Source organism: Arvicanthis niloticus, chromosome 23 (genome assembly GCF_011762505.2).
Source record: "Arvicanthis niloticus isolate mArvNil1 chromosome 23, mArvNil1.pat.X, whole genome shotgun sequence".
Classification (NCBI taxonomy): domain Eukaryota; kingdom Metazoa; phylum Chordata; class Mammalia; order Rodentia; family Muridae; genus Arvicanthis; species Arvicanthis niloticus.
The window spans coordinates 29,535,809-29,550,934 of record NC_133430.1 but is presented as its reverse complement, the minus strand read 5'-3'; the positions used below and the strand labels follow the sequence as shown (position 1 = coordinate 29,550,934).

General features: G+C 48.2%; 2 long non-coding RNA genes across 7 annotated transcripts; one reads left to right on the top strand and one right to left on the bottom strand.

Moving 5' to 3' along the window:
• Positions 1-735: 735 nt before the first annotated feature.
• LOC143436932 (uncharacterized) lies at positions 736-12,787 on the bottom strand. Of its 6 annotated transcripts, none has more exons than XR_013106677.1 (5): positions 12,526-12,787; positions 10,028-10,149; positions 3,201-3,338; positions 2,272-2,733; positions 736-1,634 (listed from the first exon to the last, which is right to left on the bottom strand). It is a non-coding gene; the product is annotated as an uncharacterized LOC143436932 (long non-coding RNA). The 6 variants fall into 6 exon arrangements; XR_013106676.1 differs by having other exon boundaries at positions 2,614-2,733; XR_013106680.1 differs by lacking the exon at positions 3,201-3,338 and having other exon boundaries at positions 2,614-2,733.
• On the top strand, positions 7,782-14,779 carry LOC143436933 (uncharacterized). Its single transcript, XR_013106681.1, has 2 exons — positions 7,782-8,698; positions 14,483-14,779. It is a non-coding gene; the product is annotated as an uncharacterized LOC143436933 (long non-coding RNA).
• Positions 14,780-15,126: the final 347 nt, after the last annotated feature.

Below are 15,126 nucleotides of genomic sequence, written 5' to 3'. Positions count from 1 at the left end.
GACACTAGTGTTGATGATATCGATACTGTCACTGGCTAATCTGTGAAAATATTAAAGTGCATAAGGCATTATGATCATTATTTATGATCACTATTACAGTCGGTTGAAGCAACAAGAAATACTTTTATTTTGACAGAAGCTATTCGGGTGTGTTTTCCCAGCAGCAAGATCTTCATTCTGGGTTCTAAGTGCAAAGGAAAGTAGAGCTCCCAAGGATAAGGAGAAGAGCCCTTAGGGAGCCCCTCTTTCATCTCAGAGCAACCCAGTTTCTGTTTTTGCAAAAACAGTGAGCTCACTGTGTGCTCCAGGGCAATAATAAACTTGGCCTGGCTGGCTTGGAGCAGAGTCCTGTATGCAGAGCTCAGTGAGTGTCTCCGCACCCTTAGACTTCACCCTTCCTCATGCCAAAGCTAACCTTGAGTGAGTCAAAACAATCCATCCCTACCAGCCTGGGACTCCCTGAACTTTGGCTTGGCTGGATGACCCACTTCTTTACATTATTTACCTTTCTCTTTATTAAACCAAAAATACTTTAGAAATAACAGCTTAGCCACAACCCTCCTGCCAAACAACTAGAGAAAGTGAGTTCCTTGTCACAATGTTATATTTGGTGCACACACACACATCTATTCCCAGATCTTTGTCTCCTTCTTTTACCAAAGACACACACACAAAGGTATTTGTGAACACAGTGAGCCAGCCATCAGTATGCATTTAAACAATCCCATTATAGGCCACAGTCTCATAATCCTTTTATTTAAAAATCACAACTCTCCATACCCCCGCAGAAAGTATCACCATCGTTCTTGGTGATAAATTGCTTCTTAACTGCTTGTCTCAGACGACCCTGTTTGGGGATGCATCAGCAATTGGGGAGAAGAGAACTCCAGTGTTTGGAGATCCATTCTGCTCCTGCAGCAGTACTGTGATCTCTTGGGAAGAACTGATCAAGCAAGGTGAGAAGTAGGGGGAGCAGAGACCACAGAATTCTGGTGCTATGTTCTGGGGTGCAACCGGCTGCAGAGACTTGTAGAGCACAAAGTACAAAGTGTTAGCCCGAACCCCAGAAAGCCCAGACAACACTGTTCTAAACTGGAGCAAAAGTCAGCTTTCCCCTTAGCCTTTGCGGAGCAACATAGCCCAGTGTTAGGCGTGTGAACGGTTGTCAGGATCTTAAGCACTTCTATGCATCCCGGCGACTCCAGCCCGTCCTCAAAGGTCCCCATAGTTTGGAACCCAAATGGGGCGGGGTCAGGAGTGCTCTTGGCTTGCTGGCTCTCGAGGCCGAGGCTGAACCTCGCGTCACCCCGCTGCAAAGCGCGCCGCCAAGCGCTCCGCAGAGAGAAAAGCCTTTTTTGGTAACACACAGCCGGGCAGTAAGCAGTGCCCTCTTCTTTGGCCTGCGAGCCGTTTAAGAGTAGATGAAAACAAACGTGTGGGCTGGGCCCTCCTTTGGCCTTGGCGAGGCCAGGAATCGCCTTGCGCCAGGAACCCCAGGGGTGCGGCCGGTTACTGAGCCTTGCAAACCCCGCGCAAAGGGGCCGTGGGTGCTTGGAGGCTGCTGTGTGATTTACACATTTACTCCTCAGTCGGATCCGTGGCGGAAGTATTTGCCTTTCCCTAAAGGATTAATCCTGGTATTAAAAAAAAAAAAAGTATTGAGTTAGGCCAGGGCATAGGGTTACACAAGAGCCGCTAGAGCATGAAATCCCAGGAACAACGTGATTCGCTGAGAAGCCCTGGGGAGCCGAGCCTGCACCGCCCGCCAAGACCTGCCCAGCCTCGGGCGCATGGGCAAGTCGGGCACTCAAAGCGAAATTGGGGAGACGGCAAGGGAGGGCGGGCATAGTGGTTGGGGTTGGCACAGTGGCCGAAAAACCGATCCGGTCTCAGGCTGTTTTCTTCCTGGAGGGGCGGAGACCGGGGAGGGGAAAAAAGGCGCAGGAGATGGGGTAGTCGAGTCTAGTTCCTGCCTCTTCTTGCCACCGTGCCAGGGCTTGGGGGAGCCCAGCGCTGCTCTCAGCAAACGCTGGTGTTTCTTACTTGGAAAAAAAAAAAAAAAAAAAAGCCTGGAATGAGCTGTCCAGGGAAACGGGCCTAGAGGAAGAGGGTGGACGAGCCAGACAAGGGTGCTATTCACTGATTCAGTTGGGACAAAATCTCAAACCCCCAACAAGGAAACTTGAGAGGAAGGAGAGTAGGCGGGATCTGTCGCGGTGGTCAGTGGCCATGAAGACCACAGGTGTGCCTACCCTTGACCCTCTACTTCACCTGTGAGCCTGGGCCCATTAAGGGAGGTTTCCCACCAGTCTACAATAATCCTGGGATTTCCACAAGCCAGACTCTGAGACCCATTGCCGCAGGCACTTTTCTGCTTGGACAGCGAGAAAGTGTGGTCACCAAGCAGGAAGCTCCTCCCAGTCCTCGCCGTTCCTGGGTCAAGGCTGGTACCGGCAGCCATCATTGCTTTCCTTGAATTGGGTCCATGGGTCTATGGGCTTGCCTGTACTGAGAAGTTCAACCTGGAACTCTGGAGAGGGGGAGGGAGGGGAAGAGAGGGAGAGAGAGAAAGAAGGGGCGGGACTTGGTACATATTTACATTATGCTGTTCACCTTGGACTTGGCTGACTTTGAGCAAATCATTTGCACTTCATGTTCTGAGTAAAAGCGGAATTATTACTCCACTTCCTTTGCCTGTTTCATTGGTCTCTGTGGATGATAGCGCATTGTAATCTGTTTAATAAAAGGTGAGAGATTATTACCAATAACCGACATTGGTCAAGGTCGCCAAAAATGCATCTCCAGACATTATCTCACTAATCTCCACACAAGCCTCTGAGGTGTTTAGTTTCGTCAGCCTTTGTACAGGTGAGGGAAGCTGAGACAGAGGTAGTCCAGAGTTAACAAAAACTGGCCCTTTAGGGGGTCCCAGGTTCATCTAGGAAACTTAAACAAGAAGTAAAAACCCTGTGCCCACAGGACTTTACAGGTTAATGGTCCCACTGTATCTTTAGACTGCAAGGTAGGGTGTAAATGAATGCCAGTTGTTTTGGAGTTAAAAATCAATCACCAGAGAGCTCTGAGCAACTCTGAGTAACCACCCTTTCCTGGTAACCCCCAGACACCTTTCTCTTACTTCTCTGTATTTCTATGCCCTGTGTGCAGGCAGGGGAGGTAGAGGAAAATCCAGAGTTCTTGACCTTGCTGAAAGGCTGAGGAAGTCGCTCCAGTTGCCATGTTTTAAATGTTTTAAAATGTACTTGTCTGGGACTAGAGAGTGCAGCTGAGTGGTAAAGCTTAGCCTAGCCTGTGCAAGGCCTGGATTTGGATCCCCAGCACTGAAAGGAAAAAAGAGTAAGAAAGAACTCAATGAACCACATAGACGAAGGAGGAAAATAAGAAACATGGGTTGGAAAACACATCGTGGAAAAGGTCTCTTTCCAGATCCAAAAGTTACATCACGCACACAACACCCCTTTGCTCTTACCTAAGTGCGCTGAAGTGTGGCTGCCTCCGCAGCCTGGGGGGTTGTAGCATGTTAGCCCCCTGCCCTGTATTCAATTAGTCAATGATTTACCTAGTGAGCACTGCCCCCTAGCCAAGGACAGAACCTAGGGCCTGGAGCATGTTGAGTAGTGCCCTGTCTCCAGCCCTTTTTCTAGTTTACATTTGCTTGCTTAGAAATTGACCAGGCTTGCGGGTTGGTGGTGGCGGCACACGCCTTTAATCCCAGCACTTGGGAGGCAGAGGCAGGCGGATTTCTGAGTTCGAGGCCAGCCTGGTCTACAGAATGAGTTCCAGGACAGCCAGGACTACACAGAGAATCCTGTCTCGAAAAAAAGAAAAAAGAAATTGTCCAGGCTCACCCCTCACCCTGAACTCATTCTGTGGCCCAGACAGGTTTTGAACTTGTGGTCTTTCTGCCTGGCCTTCCTTCCACAGTGGCTGTGGTCTAATAGATCTCTTCCATCAGGCCTGGTTTTTAGCACGAGTGCTGGGGCATCTAAAGCCCAGAATGGAGCCAGCTTCCATTGCTCCTAGGTGTCCTAGTTTCCTGATGCAGTAGCCCCCAAAAGCCGGAAGAGGCAGCAGCTCTTGTTCAGGACTTCCTGCAGCAGCACGACAGACTCCCGGAGCAATCTGTTCATTCTCTTGAGCTTTGGTTTCTCACCTGTCCAGTCTTAAATTACGTTCTGCCTTCAGAGCATCCCTGTGAGTTCCTGTCTGCAACGCTGAGGCCTGGAGGGCCTGTAAAAAGGCCAGTCCTGACCCAGATCTCTTCCAGCACTCAACCCTTCCAGGTGAAAGAGGAAAGCCAGGCCTGATGCTACACCCTGTCCACACTCTTTGTCTTGTCCTTGGCAGGTTTACTCGAGGTGACCAGCCTAGCACCTTGTGCCGGGGTGACAGACAGGAGCTTCAGCTTCTGCCTCTCAGCCTAGGAGCTGAAGCGAGACAATATAGCACAGTTGGGCCCTTCCTTCTGGGCTCTCCTAGAGACAAGGGCTTCCCCTCCCTAGTTCCCTAGTTCCTGCCTCTATATTCTCTCTCTCTCTCTCTCTCTCTCTCTCTCTCTCTCTCTCTCTCTCTCTCTCTCTCTGTGTGTGTGTGTGTGTGCGAGTGTTGTGGGGATGACAATGAAGACAAAGCTGTTAAAGGTTTATTTATTTGGTGCTTTTAGGGGTTTTTTTGTTTTGTTTTGGCCAATTTGGAAAGAAAGAGGCAATGACCCCTCTTTAAAAAAAAAACAAAAAACAAAAAAACAAAAAAAAACTAGGCAGGAAGTGTGCAGGGCCTGAGTGGCAGGGACTAAGGGTGTAATTACAGGGTTTTGTTCAGCATTTTCGTGTAATTAAATCCGAAGGAAAGGGAGCCTGGCCCTGACTTCTTGGATACAGGGGAGATTAGAGCTGCCTGGATGTTGGGGCTTGAAAGCAAGCAGTGAGGACTGGATTCGCTTTTCAGCGAAGAGGCGGACTTCTCACCTTCATTACTATTTTTATGTTCGTTTTCCAAAAGGTAGCCTGTCATTCATCTTTTATTCGGTGCCACTGCGCTCTCCTTGGTGACATTTCCCAGCCGTGCGCAGCCTTCTAGGCACTGATTTGCCTTTCCGCCCACTCTCTCCCCCTTCCCACTTTTACATATTGCCAATTTCTGCCTGGTTGCTCACACAATATCCCCGCTGCAAAATCCACAGCCAGCTTTCTTGCCTCGGGAGTTTCGATCCCAACGACCTCCGACTCCGCCGAATAGTCTCTCGCCTTTTGTTTTGCCCACAGCCTGCCTTTCCCCGTTATATGCTTTATAATAAGATCTACAGAGGCCGCCCCAACTCGGCTTTCTCTGCCTCTGCCTCGGTTTCCCTTTATCGCGAGCAGGTTTCTGCGCACACGCGCTGGGGGATGGGATGTAGCGCCTAGAGCAAAGCGTTGTTGATGGTCCGAAACCGCGTGGCGTACCGGCTTTGCTCTCTTCCCTTTCTTTTGAGCCTTCGGTGGCCCAGGGACGCGCCCTGGACATTAGGAACTGGCAGTAAGAAAGGATCCACTGTCTACTCACTCTATTAAGGGCAGGAAACCTGACCTACCCCTAAACCACGGGTGCGGGAGGAGGGGCACTTGCATTTCTCCCCGAGGGCAGGTCTTGCGGTGGTTCCCCGCCTCCCCTTTATTCCCACCCCTTCTCCCATGCCCGCAGATTACCTCCGGCAGCCCCCTTCACCTACTCTTCCCAAGAACAGATTGTTTATCCGGACAGGCAGCCAAGAAGCCTACTCCTGTTTCTGGCCTCTGCCAAAGATTAATCACACTTGGGAACCTCACAAAACTTGACTGTTGGGGCGGGGCGGCGAGAGGGAGAGTAGTTTAAAAGGAGAGACCAATGAATTTGACATTTGACATTTGACAAGCAGACCAAATGGGGCTACTGACACCTCTTTCCTTCTCAGCGTCTAGGACCTAATTGTATTTCGTTCCCACTCCCTCTCCCTCTCCCCCACTCCAACCCCACCCCCTCTCTTTCTCCAAGCCCTCCCTCCCCTTTCAACTCTTCAGATTTGATGCTTTAATAGTACTGACTTGCTTTTAATTCTTATTAACATTCTCAGCTGGTGTTTTGTGTGTGTGTGTGTGTTGTGTGTGTGTGTTGTGTGTGTGTGTTGTGTGTGTGTGTGGTGTGTGTGTGTAGTGTGTGTAGTGTGTGTGTTGGGGCCTGGCAGGACACACTCACAGACTGGACTGCCTGACAAATCCCTTCTTTTCCTTCTTTTCATCCTTCTCTTTGAAATGACATCAAGATGGACTGGGGGGGGGTGCTGGGGGATGAAGGAGAAGGCATGGAAAAAAAAAGAGGGAGGGGGAGTAATTTATGTGCTTTTCTACGGCAGCTAGTAAAATTCCTAAGGGAGAACGAATGCCAAAATTGACTGTCTTGGTGGATTTAGACCCAATCGTCAGGGTGAATCATGGCAGGGCTTTGCCCTGGACCTGCAGCCTGAAAGGGGGGAGAGGGGGTGGCGGGCACAGAAAACATCCCTGTGACTGAGATGAGCCTTTCTGATGAGGGGAAGGGATGGCTGTTATACACTCACCAGGTTTCTCTCCATCAGATTTGTTTTTCTGTAATTCGTTGCAAGATGATTTTTTTTTTTTTTTTTTTTTTTTTTTTTTTTTTTTTTTTTTTTTTTTTTTTTTTTTTTTTTTTTTGGTAAAGGCTCTGATAAAGAAAAGCGAGGGGTAGAGAACTCGCTATTATACATGACCCCCAACGGGAAGGTGCAAACTCATTTGATCCAAGATAGAGATATCTCCACCCCAGATTCCCCCTCCCCTCTGCTTTGCAACTCAGCAGACATCAGGTTAGCAAAAGGTAATAAATAGTGCTCGCACAGCAGGGTCTGGACCAGTGAAAACAGTTTACTGAAATTAATGGGCCTCACTTGAACCAAAACCTCCACTTTGGAATTAATGCCAGACATAGTTTTCCTGAACTCTATCCAACCGCCTAAGCGGCAGACAATTTTTGTTCTATTTGTGCAGGAAATAAAGCTCAAGCTCTTGATCTCAGTGTAGATTTTCATGTAAAGAAAAAAAAAATTAGCACAGTGAAAATTGTGCCAGGTTCCACTTTCTGTCAGTAGAAACCCGGGTGCTCTGGAGGCTCTTGGATGGTGCAGGGTCAAAAGTTATCTGGTAAACTTTCCATTGAAAAAAAAAATCATCTCTCAATTCCCTCCCCATCTCTAGCTTGTGAGCTTTCATCATGACATCTGAGAGAACCAAGAAAGCGCCAGAAACAGTTCGGCTCTCAGTAACAACCCTCTTCCCCACAGCTTAGAAAAGCTGGATGTGGACATTTTGTATTCGTTTCCAAGACTCTCCACACCCCATGCAGCTCCTGTCCATCCACCCAGCACCTCCCCTCCCCCCAGTCTCTGCCCCACCCAGTACTTAGGGTGTTCCTAGTTCTGAAGCTGCTTTTTTATTTTTTTTAAATTAATGCACTTTTTTTAAAGGTTGAAAGGCACACACGCCACGCGTTTCCATCCAGTGGTTATGGGGTTATGGCAGGTACAGCGGGAACCTGCTGTCAGAGTCTGAACCTACCCTAAACCTTCCATTATTGAGAAAAGCCGGATCGTGGGTAGCCGGTGTTCTGGTTCTTATTGTACAGTCTGCACTGGTGACACAGGACATGTGGAAAATTTTGAGAGCACTGCGGTGAATGGTGTGGAGGGGGGAGCGCGAGCAGGGGGAGAAAGAGAAGGGGAGGGAGCGAGTTACTTTTTAGCTTCCGCTAAGTACTTGGCAGCTTGCCAAGCCCGGAGGATTCTGGGAAGTGAAAACCTCCCCAGTATAAACTGCTAGCTTTAAGCAGCCCTGACAGTTCTGCTCCTTCCAAACTTGGCAGCCGTTCAAAGTGCTCTTTCATTTGAAATGCTGGAAGCCTGCCATGTGCAATGCAGATTTGCGGTGCCTGTGCGCAGAAGGAACTGATAAATGCCGTTGCAGTTGCCATGGGGACAGGAGGCTATCAGAATGGCCTTGTGATCCGCAGCCTCTCAACGCGGCAGGCTCTCCCGCCCGCCCGCCAGCCAGCCCCTCCTCCCTCTCTAGTCAGTGAGATGGTGAAATAAATGTTCTGGAAAAAGGTTAACCCTCCCGGCTCTGGCTTGCAAACGGCGAGGAGTTTAACCCCTTAAGACTTCCCTGGCCCTAAATGCTTGCCAGGAGCACAGAGCTGAAAAACATCTTTGGGTGGGTTACCATCCTTCTCCCACCCTCCAGTCAGTCCTTCTGCTCCCCGTAGGCTTTTCGGAAAGCTGTGTTTTTAATAGAGCTTTTCAGCAAGCCCAAGTGTAAGGCTTTGAGTCATCAGAACCCGGATGTAAACACAGCAGCCCTACATTCTGCACAGTTTGCGTGTATTTTATCTTTTTAATAATATTTAGCTGGCAACTTAAAACTGCAAGCGTGCCAGCTATTTTAGCCAGCCGCTTGCATCATGCAGCCTCCATCTTAGGGAGAGTAGTTGCCTGTCCTCGCCTCTTTTCTCAGGTCCCCGCCCCACACTGCAGGCAATCTGGGTCCTTCTGAAGGCATCTTGTTGCCACTTTGCAAACCCAGTCCCTTAGAACATGACATCAGCTTGAGCAACAAAGACAGAGGACAGGTTCCTGTCAGAGACAAGACATTGGGTGAGTCAAGGTGAATCTGATCTGTCTTTTATGCTGCAGTTTCAGGTGACTTCGTGTGAGGGTGCACAAGCCCGGATAATCCCCCCACCCCCACCCCATCTTCTACAAGCTGCCATTTGAAACACAGCCTGATTCAATGTACAGAAACAAAACAGTGTGTTCAAGATCTGGTATATTTTCAGGTCCATAATGCCAACTCTCCGGGTGGCCTGTTTAATGGGGGGAAAATGAAATACCTCAGCCAAGGCCTATGGAAACCAAAGAGCATTAGTGATTTATTTACACTGGAGTGGAAGAGGTGAGCAGGATTTCTTTTTTGCTCACTATTTCCTGAAGGCTTCCTAGACATAAACCTTCGTTAACATCCCAGAAAGAGGACATATTTTTCTCTGTGGTTTTCAATATTTTCTGCTAAATATATTCCAGTGAACTGTTTACCCAGGGTCTCAGCTTTCATACCTTCACGTACTTGTAACACCTTGAGGCTATTCCTCTGGTGGTTAGGGGAAACAGTGTATGTTCATTAAAGAGGACTTTACGTGCTGTGCTGGCCGGCCTAAGGCACAGGGGAGGGTTGTAGTTAGGTCTGTATGCATAAGGTGGTTTCAGAGACCTTTTTGGTTTCAAGCATTGGAAGATTACCACAGAACATGGGACCAGTCTAGGTGTTTCTTCCTAGGTGCACACTGCCATGGAAGCCCACAAGGCAAAAGACTAGATCTGTCCCAGTTGGTGGGGGCTTACCTGCAAAGTCTTTGAACCTGACTCTCTGGGCGGCTGTACATGATTGCCTCTGCTGTTTGGTCGGGGCCATGTGTTTGGTCTCAATGGAATGTTCCCATTCCTACATACCCCCTTCCAAATAAATAATCAATAAAACCCATCTGCTTCACCTTCCTTGGAAATCCAGACTTGAAGGGTTAGTGTTCAAACACAATTTTAGGAGCAATTGGCCCTTGAGACATCTCAAGATGGTTCTGGCATAGAATTACACTAAAGCTGAGGCAGAAGTCAGGTGATTCAGAATCCCCCCCCCCCCCCCCCCCCCCCCCCCGCCTCCCCAGACGGGCCAGGCAGCTGGGATTTTGGCTTGTGCAGCTGCTAAGCTTTGGCAAGCTAAGAGCATCTTCGTGGCGGTGATTCCTTTCCCAGGTTGACGGACACGTTTCTGTACTGAGCACAGCCATGTTTCCTGACTGTGCGTGAATCAGAGGCTGTATTTTTAACTCAGGGGCTGCTGGTGACAGTTTTAAACTGGAAGCAGATCCTGATACGTTCTGTCAACAGGGTCCAGGAATAAAGAATCTGTCTGAGGTCCTTGTCACTTACAGTTTGGGCCTGTTATCATCCTGACAGATGCAGCCAGGTGTCCCAACAGGCAAAGGGTCCCATGTTCACCTTTCTATCTCATCCTTCTCAAATCCTCCTGATGTTTGCTTGTTTGCTGGCATCTGGGAGAAGAATTGCAAAAAAAAAAAAAAAAAAAAAAAAAAAAAAAAAGACAATTTGGAGCCCTAGAGTGACTTCCCAGACAAAGCAAGCTTCAAGATTCCAAAAAGCATCCATACTGTGTTCTGCTTGCTCTGTTACATCAAAAGCCATCCCAGAGGGCAGCCTGTGGTGTGGCCTCTCTTTTACCAGGGGAGAGTTAGATTCCCAGAAATCCACAGATTAGGAGGGTCTGAGGGGCTACTTCAGGAGTGGCTAGGGGAACAATTCCCCTTTGTTTTGTTGTCTGCCATGTGACCAGAATGCTGCCAGCTAATTTTAACCCCACCAAAGGACTGCTGAAAAAAAAAAAAAAAACTATCTTGCATCTGGAGAGAGACTCTGTGGCTGGATAAAAGCTTTCTCAGCCTGTGTTCCTTCCTGTTTCGCTTTCCAAACTTGCATTATCGGTAACCTGAAAAATGATGAGTTTCACCAAATTCCTGGATATTGCACAAGAGGACAATGAGGCTATTTCGGGAGTTGTGACTGTATCTGGCACAGACCCCGGAAGCCATTGTTTTCAGTCAGGGAGAATGTTTTAGGGTTTCCTGGTGCTTTCCTTGTAGGGTCTCAAGGGCTCAGGGGACACTCTCAGAGGGCAGAGGCAAGTGGAGCTTCCATGGGTAACCCTCTAGACTGTATTTTTGAAAGGACCCGTATGGGAAGTGCGTGGTTAGACCAGTGGATTGGGGCAAAACTCTCCTTTTAAACAAAAGAGGGCATATTTGGAGCATTTGAGGTGGGAAAGACAGCAGGAAGGAGTAAGAAGAGATACAGTACACAAAATAGTTCTGTGGCCTGATGTCTCCTGGGACAGAGGCCACTTCTTCTCCATACTCCCTTTCAGCTGATGGAAGAATGTAGAAGACCCCCCTCTCTCTTTCTCTCTGGAAAATAGAGTCCCTCATCCTTGCCCTGATTAGTCCCACGCCTGCTGAGATGGAACATACTTGGGAGAGTGTGGCTGTACATGAGGTTGGACTCCCAAATCACAGGCGATGAATTGTCGCTGTCTGTCTGGGTGGCCAGTGCTCTTAATGAGAAGGCACAGACTCTCAAAATCGAGAATAATCAGCCAGCACGGAGCCAGGCAGCCAGCCACTGCCACTGTTCTAAAGCCAAGTAGTGAAGTAACTGCCATTAACCTGAGTATCCACCACACAGTCCCAGAAGATGGTATCAGGGTCCAGCACCCCCACCCACCCTGCCACCCTAACCATGGGAGGGAGCTTAGTGACAGTTGTGCTGACAGCAGCCTAGGTTTCAGCTGCCTAAAATGCCATTTGTTCCATTCTGCTCTGTCTGGCCAACATCTACATATTTAAAGGACTCTGCCTCCCAGGTCCCTTCCTCATCCACAGGCAAGGGACATTGGGCAGGGCAGTGGATCTACAAGGGGACTGATACTTCCCTTTCTTCCTCTAGCAGAGGCACTGTCACCTTCTGGGAGGAATCCAGATCCATTGGCAAATTAAGGGTTGTGTGTGTGTCTGTGTGTGTGTGTGTGTGTGTGTGTAGAGCAGTGGATTTATTGAGCATATTTAGAGGGCCTGGATAAGAGACTATTTACAGGAGTGTGGGTGACCCCCAAACAGCTGTATCATTGCAGTGCCCCACCCCATCACAGGAGCTGCATCTCAGAGTCTCACTTGCCATTAATCTTCCATTTCCCTCGTTCTCTAGCATCTAGCAATATCCCTTTTACTATCTTGTTGGGTTTTGAGACAGGGTCTCCCTCTGGAGCCCAGGTTCCTAACTCAGCCTTTTGCACCCGAAAGGGGCAAATCTCCAAATTAAGGTTCTGTTTACTGTGGTGTTGCATAGACTTGTTTTTGTTTTGGTTTGTGTTCTCTTATGTTGATGATTGAACCCAGGGCTTCAGGCATGCTGGGGAACTCTACCCTGGAGCTACATTCCCCAGCCCCAAGGACTTACTTCAAGCAAGATGTCATGCTTTGAATTACAAGGCCCAGAGGTTGGGCTGGAGAGATGGTACAGTGGGTTCCTAGGACTCAGAGGACCTGAGTTCAATTCCAGCACCCATACCAAATGGCTCACACAAAGGTCTAAGGGATGACCATCTCTTTTGGCCTCTACTGGCATGTGTACTCAGACACACATATCTATCCGTACACACACACACACACACACACACACACACAATACATCTTTAAAACAAATCTCAGAGTTCATGAATAATCGGAAATATTTCTGAATCTTCCCAAAGAAATATTTGAATTTCACTTTTTGCATTGCCCGTTGTATATAGGGGTGGTGGTGGGGAGAACCAGGCTGGCCATGGCCTTTAAACTCTGTAAGACCTCCTAGAATCCTACCTGTTTTCCGTAGATCAACAGCCGCTCCACAGCTCCTACTGTGGCGTTACAGGCCTGCAGAGGTCAGCCAGAGTCAACTCTGGGCTTCCGGGACTTCCGACAGGGCCTCAGCTGTCAGGAGGCGCATTCCTCCTTACCTTACAGCCTTAGGAAGAATGCCACAGCTGGAATCCAGCTGCTTGGGGTGGAGTAAGCAGAACACTTGGTAGGTCAGCAGGGTGAGCGAGGGGCAGGGACTGTTGGAAGGTTGGGAAAGTCCTCGCCTGAGCCAGAACTCAGGAATGTGCTGGGGCCTCTGCTGAGAAAACCTTCCAGATGGGGGAGGGAAGGGAAAGTGTCTGCCTTCTGGGTAGATTTTTTTTTTAATTGCCCCAGGGAAGTGGACTGTTTTGAAACTGTCTTTTAATGTGAATGTTTAAATTGACCTGGAAACTTCCTCCTTTTTCTGTCCTTAAAGTCGTAATCTGTTCCAGACTGAGCCATAATCAACAGGTTCATTTGCCTTAGGGCCTCTCTTCCTTTACCTCTTTAAATTTTTTTTTTTTTTTTTTTTTTTAAATTGTTGTTGTTATCTTTAGTTCGGGGAAACTTTTGGATGCTTTCCAGCCTTCAGCTATAGAAGTTTCCAGGAAAATGGAAAAGCAACATTAGTGTTTTGAACCTGTCTGGATCGGGGATGTGGGGGGGGGGGGGGCGGGGTAGATGTGTTTTTATTTTTATTTTAGAATGCACACAATAAGGGCAGCCAGGTCCTGTGAGAGAGGGCAGCAAGGCAGAAAGAGCCTGAAGATGCTGACAGAACGACCTGAGAACATCCTTAAGCCTCGAACTCAGAAACCCACCCACCTGCCTCTGCCTCCCAAGTGCTGGGATTAAAGGCGTGCACCACCACTGCCCACCCGGCACGTGTCCAGTTCTTGGTTTTTGTTTGTTTGTTTGTTTTTGTTTTTTGTTTTTCGAGACAGAGTTTCTCCGTGTAGCCCTGGCTGTCCTGGAACTCACTCTGTAGACCAGGCTGGCCTCGAACTCAGAAATCCACCTGCCTCTGCCTCCCAAGTGCTGGGATTAAAGGTATGCGCCACCACCGCCCACCAGATGAATTTTTTTCTTTTTTTCTTTTTCTTTTTCTTTCTTTTTTTTTTTTTTTTTTTTTTTTTTTTTTTTTTTTTTTTTTTGGTTTTTCAAGACAGGGCTTCTCTGTGTAGCCCTTAACGTGTTCAGTTCTTAACCTCTATCTTATGGGTGAAAAAACTGAGACTCCATGATTAAGGAACTGAACTCAGAACACACAACTGGTAGGTGGTAGGCCAAGTTTGAATTCAGAGTTAATTTTGCAGACAGATCTGGGTTTGAATCCTGATTCATGAGACGTATGATTCAGCAAGCTTGTGCAGGGACAGGTGTTCTCAGCTGATTTCATATGTTAAACCGGTGGAGTGGAATGCTGGCCATTTCCTATAACTAGGGGAAAGCTTTGTTACAACTTTGCTGTAGGCATGAAATAAAAACATTCCTCCATCTGGTAGAGTGGCTGCAATACAGTAAGCACTCAGTAGATGCTTGAGCACCCCTGTGCCGATGGAAGTACTCATCTTTGTACAGCATCATGTAAGTCTTCCCATGACCCTACACAGGTAGGTGGACTGGCTCTGAGTTCAGTGGGACCCGGTGTCAATGCCAGGCAGGTGCCTTCTTGTTCTTTCACATTTGTATCCTGCCTGGACAGATCCTCCTTTCCGCTTTAACCAGTCCTCCTGTTCATTTGTGTCTGCTACAATGTTTCCCCCAACCATGCTCTGCAGACAGACCACTTAACCTGCCTGCTTAACAATCGTCCAGTGTCCTCAGCCTGGAGCACGGGGCTCCTGGGAATCCTCCTACAGTTCTTTCTGTTTTCCCTCCTCCTCCTGACCTGACTACTTTCTGACTACATTAAAATTCCTCTTTTTCCCTTTAGCACAGTGGGAACATACCTGTCCTTTGCCTTTCCGTGACTTCTCTCTGCCTGGAAGAATGTTCTCTCCCCGTCATGTTCTTTGAGCAGACCTCTAGACATCTTTCAAGACTCAGCTGTTTAGCCTTTTTGGTGAAACTGGTTTCCAGCATTTCCTGGCTTTGTGCTTCAGTGGCAATCCACATACATCACAAGGACTCTCCCTCACTGGGGACTCCTTGAAGTTCAAGGCTAGGACAAGCCAGTCTATCACCAAGCCCACCTAAAAGGCCCTCAAAAAATAAAACTCAAATAAATGAATCAGGAGGTAATCTTTTCTTTTCCTTCCTTCCTTCCTTCCTTCCTTCCTTCCTTCCTTCCTTCCTTCCTTCCTTTCTTTTTAAATTTGAGACAGGGTCTGTGTAGTCCTGGCTGTCCTAGAGCTTGCTATGTACACAAGGCTGGCTTCACACTCACAGACATTCTCCTGCCTTTGCTTCTTGGGTGCTGGGATTAAAGGCATGCACCACCACACCAGGCCAAAGTAATTTTCAACTGTTGTTTTCAGAGTCTCCTATGTTCCAGACTGGCCTCAAATTTGCTATAAGGCCAAGGATAGCTTTGAACTTCTGATTCTCCTACTTCTGCCTCCAAAATTGCTGAGCTTG